General features: G+C 42.3%; 1 long non-coding RNA gene across 2 annotated transcripts in view; it reads right to left on the reverse strand.

Moving 5' to 3' along the window:
• Positions 1-6,258, reverse strand: part of LOC130576584 (uncharacterized) — a 120,277-nt gene that overhangs the window by 13,644 nt on the left and 100,375 nt on the right. For both annotated transcript variants that reach the window (XR_008965673.1, XR_008965672.1), the window contains exon 2: positions 4,652-4,747. This is a non-coding gene — a long non-coding RNA (uncharacterized LOC130576584). The remainder of the gene's footprint in view (positions 1-4,651; positions 4,748-6,258) is intronic.

Genomic DNA, 6,258 nt, shown 5'->3' on the forward strand with positions numbered 1-6,258 from the left:
GGTTATATTTTGAGATGGGCTTGGATCAGAGCTGCACAAAAGGCAGCTCCCATGGTCTGGGAAGATCTGAAGCAAGAGTCAGACCTCTACATGTCATTTGGCTCCCTCTTACTAAAATGCAGAACCAAAACCCAAGGTCAAGCTGGAGAAGTTCAAATACAAGTTGCCTCATCTGTAGATGAAGCCTATGGTTGTGGTGGGATACAGCAATGTGCAAAGACTTGAATTCTACCTTAGCTTGTGCTTTCTGCATTTCTTAATGGAAAGAAGATAATTAAGGAAGGCTGGGAAATCCAGCTGCTGTCTTGCCTTCCACAAGCAGTAAATGAGACAAAAGAGAGATCRAAGTCAATGTCAGTAATAATAATAATGGTGGTGATGATGAGATAATAACATAGGACTTCTGTCTCTGGGTGGCCTTAATCTCCTTCCATGTATTTTAAGAGCTCATGGCCCTTATTTGCAATGGAAACTGCATATTTGGGCCTGTTGTTTGATCTGACCTGATGCTTTCTACCAAATCATGTTTTGACCCCCAGCTCTCCTGGTTGAAACTGAGACTGTGGTGAATGACTGGCAAGAGCTCCTGGGCTGTTCAGGGTGGTCAGCAGTGCCAGCTCTGAGCCTGAAGGGTTCAGACACACCAAGACGCTATAGCCCTTTGAAAGCAAAGCTGCTTGGGGCCACATACAGAGACGAGGAAATACCCAAACAGGGAGCTGGCTCATGCAATGTTACCAAGTGATTTTGGCAAGTGATTCTGAAGCAGGGCAATGCTCAGCAAATCCTCACAGAACTGGCAGCCACAGGCAGGGCCMTACACAAGGAGCCATCTCCCAAGGAGAGAGATGTAGTGCACCATCTCACAGCTCCAAAGCATTTATCCCCATCTGTGTCCAGTGCTTCCAGAGGCACCCAACAACACACTATCTGTGGCCCAGACTCTTAAAGCTGAAGGGTGGACACCATCCCTGTTTCACTGCAGAGCTGTATCAATGAGCAAATCAAGGGAAATGTAGACTTTTTTTTTGCCATCCTGACAGGAAGGAACTGGAATAAGAACTGACAGATGATAATCACAATTAAACTTTACACAGAGAGTTTCTGAGTTTCTACCTGCAGTTGACTTAGGCATGTCTATAAAGGCAMCCCCCTGAGGTGATTTTGCCATTCCTGCCTGTTCAGCATTACCCACCGTCAGGAAGGATGGTTTCATGTCACAGCTGAATTTGAGTCACTGCAGTGGCCCCTCACTGCACTGCTGTGGTCCAGTATTACAAAGACATAACAAACCTTGCCTTAGAAAAGTTGACTGGATTGCACACTTKAACTTTTACAAAGGCTTTTATATTCCCAGCTCTTCCCACAGCATTCCAGCAATACCATGCAGAAATTCTCAGCCACCATATCAGTGGTCCTCCACAGCATTTCCWCTTTCTCACTGAGCTGTGGACACAGTGACACCACCACTTGGGGGTGCAGCCCAGGGATACTCCTGCCAAAGCTTCTGCCATCCCCAAGTCTATTATTTGCTTCTAGGTTCCCAGAGTCAGCTGAGCCTTCTTAGCCCCAGTGAAGCAGCAGCTATTGTGGAGGCAGTTACCCCATAATCCTGTTTGCCAAGGCAGAATCTCCTGTCCTGTAGGTATGGTCTGAACTCTTTGTTCCCAGATGTATTCCTTTTCATTTAGCTAAATTAAAACACATTTTCTTGGATTGTGACCATTCAGCCAGCAATTCCAATCCCTCTGTAACTGTAAACTATCCTTGCCATTATTTACTGGGCTGCAGGTGGACAGACTGAAACACTAGCTCTGCACAGGCTGCCCCCATTCAGTTCAATGGGCTGTTGATGCTGTACAATAAGGACAACTATTTTGGTATCCGGGGAGAAGATTATTTCATTACTGACTATTTCAGCTGAAATATTCAGCTCTTCTGAGATTTGGGAGCACATTTGGGATTGCTGAAGGAGTAGCATCTTTTTCTCCACAGTCTGTCTCAACATTGAATGATAACCTCTCACTGCCTCCCCCTCTTCATTTCCTTTGTATATGGAAAATCACAGATAAGAGAGAGAGAAGGAAAACAGATTTACTTCATTAGTTTGTGCTCCAAATCATGCAGTGACAGAGCCACTGAACCAACATAAGCCCCTTTCCTGTCTATCCCAGCACAGCTGAATCCTGCCCCAGGCCATGCAATATGGCCTAATGGAGAAACTGAGGCACGGGAAAAATGAAAGATCAAATTGTCACCTTCCATGTTAATGCACACRAACTGCTGCAGTGAGAATTTCTTTACATTAGAACAGCTCCTGGTACAATGTAGGAAAGTATAGGTCTGGAAGACTTCTCCACAGCAATTTTAATGGTCTAAAGCAATTACAGAGAAATTACATACATTTATTGGATGCATGCTTTTTCTTTTTTTTTTTTAATCCTCTATATATCCACAGCATTTCTGACAACAGAATAAATATTTTTTCCTTACAACTCCACTAAGGTCAGTAAACCTACCCTAGGCATGAGTTTAATGACATTTGGGCTAGAAATACCCTGCCAAACCATGGCTGCAAACAGCTCTGGCTCAGTGTGTGGGCACASCAGTTCCTTCACCCTCCCTACGCTGTGCAGCCAGAATATCTGAAAGGATGTTGTGGCTTGTCAACTCTTCCCCTGGGCTACATCACAGAAGAACCATACAGGTCGGGACAATCAAACAATACTAGGAGATCTACCAGAGGTCAGATCCTGTTCCTGTAGGATGAGCCACCATGTCAGGGAATTCCCCCTCTGTTTGTGACAGCGCATTAAGCCATTTCCCAGGAAGATCACCCTATGACCACATCTGAAGCATGGCGTTAGCAGGAAGCCCACAGCCTTACAGAGCAGGCTTTCAACAGCCAATGCTGCATTTRCTCAACCCCAGAGGTGCATCCCAGCCGTGGCGTGTGCTCTTATCCCTCTGCTCACTGAATCAGCGGCTGGTGGTGTCAAAGCACATGCTGCAAAGGCCACCAGGACACACACACATACCTTTCTTTTACACATTGCCTAAATCCCACTGATCAATGACTTCCTGCCTGGTCACTGGAATGCTGTGGGAAGAGGTACATAAAATTCCCTGCTCTCATTTAGCCGTCCTGTCAAAGCTAGAGAAGTCCTGGCCCAGCTTCAGCTAGAAAAACATATTAAATATATCAGCTGAGGCCAAACAGAATAGAAACCCATGGCCAGTCCGGATATTGCTGCTATTTCACCGAGAAAGTTTACTTCCGAAGCCAGCATGAACGATTCATTCAAGAGCCCAGGTGCTCAGGCCCTTGCCAGGTACTACGGTAAAGGGGGCCAAAGCCAGGCTAAAGGTAAATCACTGTAAATCCACCATCTATAGACACAACTTACCAATGGTTACAGCACTACAAGAATGAGGAGAAGCATAATTCATTTTGTAGTGTTTGTACTTTTGTCTCATTTTCATGGCTCCATCTTGGGCACTCATGATGAGGTAACCAGAGAATTGCATGAAGAGGGAAGCCCTGTCTTGCAAAGGACTTTCAGATTTTGATATCTGGCTTGATTTTAAACAAGAATGGAAAACAAAAATATTCTCATGCTTCTAATGGGGGCCTGATGAAAAACAATGATAGAACAATTAATAGTTACTGTTTCCTTCAGCTCTATGGAATCAACCTAAAACACTTTAAGACAAGACAAACCCAAGACACGACAGTAGATTGTTAATGCCTTCAGAAAATCAGATTCGTTATAAGACACGAGTCTGAGTGAACAAAACAGAGATAGAAAACACATTACACATCAAATTACACAAAAAAWTCAGTCCTCACTAGAAACATACAATTTCTTGTTTCCCTTTCTAGACAGTTTTTAAGTTGGGTTTTCCTATTCACATTGAGCACTGTTTTCATGGAAACAACTGCAGGGAACTGCTAACTAGTAAAAGAAAAGAACAACAATAATTTCTGTTTTGACTGTAAAGTACAAATAATGACAGAAATGCCCATGTAGATCTAAAAATCAATAAATACTTGATTATGCTATTCATAAACAGATCATGTATTTGGTTGGGCTTTTTTCACTTACAAGCTTATGCAATTAATTAATAGTTTTATTTGACTGGAAATATTTGTTAAGAGATAAATGCAAGACAAAATTTTACTCTCAACTGTATTATTTTCATTGTATAATCTCAAATTTTACATTACAAAAATGTACCAAGCTGATCTGATAATTAACTCACAGAATGAACAATTTATGCTTATTTATAAATTCTGCAAGATGGTATAGCTGGCAAGGTGCCCAAAAACTCCAACACCAGGAGGTTGTAATCTCATCAGAAACGGAAGAAGCAATAAGACAAATGGTGCCACCACCTTCTAGGGACTCAGACCATAGAGGGTGACTGCATAGAGAAAAGCCAAGAAGAAATACAGGGAGCTTGCAGGATAACTCGGCCAAGGAAAAGGAAACATTGATTTATTCCTTCAGCAGTTGTTTTACTATGCAAGAAAGAAATAAAATGTATTGGTTGTTATAGGTGATTGAAGTTAGAGAGAAATATTTTTGAGGCTCCATTGATACAATTGTGAAACAGTCTAGAGTTCCTAAAACTAGTAGATGATACTTACACAGCAATTGCACACAGGTAACTTTACTATGGACTTCACTTCAGCTGGAAGTTGCTGGCTGTGTCAGGACCATTAACTGTGATGCGATTACAGTCTCTGTGGGCAAAGAGAGATTTGCAAGTACTCATTAATATACCCAACTGTTGTATTAAAAAGATTTCCCAACGTATCTGTAAACTACATTCAAAACAAGTTAGGATAAAAAGATATAAATAGGAAAAAAAATAATGAAAACTGTGCAGATATAATGAAAATAAAAGAGAAATTGTTAATGTGCTTCCCTCCTCAAGCAAGCTTAAGCAAAAAGCTTATTCAAATTCATCAGCAACTGGAAATTACTAGCTAAATAGGTAACAAAGAAGGAGGAAAAAGTAAAGAATAYTGATGACATTGTGAAATACAGAAATGCAGTAAGGGAAGCTGTGGGCCTTCATGAAAATGGTGCTTCAATATTCAGGCTTTCCATATTTAGGTAGAACAAGAATGTTAAAAATATGTTAAGAACAAAAAATAATCCTAGCAAAACTGGCAAAGTTGAYGTAGAAAAGGCTGAAATAGTTACCTATAACTTCTGTGTTGGCAATGAGTGGCAAGAAAATTATTTTATACAGAGGCAAATTATCTACAGGTCCGTTAAGAACTAAATAACTATTAAAATTCAGCAGCATCTTATTCTGCCTGAGAGCTGTGCCACAGGGGTCTCAAGAGGCATCCTGCAGAGAACTCTGCTTCAGAAACACCGTGCTGGACTGTAGGTAAGAGGTCAATGTCCCTCTCCTCTGGGCCGGGAGTGGGAGGTGGAATGGAGCAGAAGGTGGGGGCAGGGGACAAATGGGCACTGCAGCCCTGGTCCCTGGCCCTGGAGCACTGGCTGTGACTGCAAGGCATGACTGCCAAAGCAATGTTAAAAACCTGCCAAAAAGCCACACAATAAATGGCGAAACTGCATCTAAGTGAGACACTTTTGGAGAGGAGTTTATTCCTGCAATCACAAAGAAGATTCAGAGGCATCTCAATTTCTGCATGAAGGACACAAACAGTCCCCACAAAATCTTTCTCCATCAAGCAGAGAAAGCTGTCAAAACAGTTCAAGGAGAACTCAGACCTGATCAAATGAGAAAGCTGGCACCAAGTGTTGAGAATCAGGGCGAATAAATTACTTAAAGACGTTGTGGATGGCTCTGTTTCTTGATGTTTTCATTGGCTTCAGCAAGGAGAGATTTCACACCACCAACTGCGGTCAGCCAACTCACTTGGCCAATCTCTCTAGCCTCTCCCTGGTCCATAGAGAAAGGTAAAACCTCCTACAGGGGATGATTCAGTGTGCCTAAATTCAGCATCTGTTTTGAAATGCCTTCTGGAGGGAAACACCTCCTCCCTGCCCCTCTTCCCACCCCTGATCATCAAAGGATCTTAGGGAGACTAGCTGTGTGCCAGGTGAGCAATTGGTTAGCACCAAATTTCTTTCTAATTTTGAGGAAAGTCCTCTACAGAAAAATCAATCCAACATGCTCTTGTTTAAGGTCACTATTCTGGTACTGGTGAAAATGATGCATATGGCCATTTCAGAAGATCCAGCAATGACCCAAAAAATTCAGAAATTCAGA

This window comes from Malurus melanocephalus, unplaced genomic scaffold (assembly GCF_030028575.1).
Source record: "Malurus melanocephalus ecotype Western Australia unplaced genomic scaffold, MMel_1.1 scaffold_145, whole genome shotgun sequence".
In the NCBI taxonomy this organism is placed as follows: Eukaryota; Metazoa; Chordata; class Aves; order Passeriformes; family Maluridae; genus Malurus; species Malurus melanocephalus.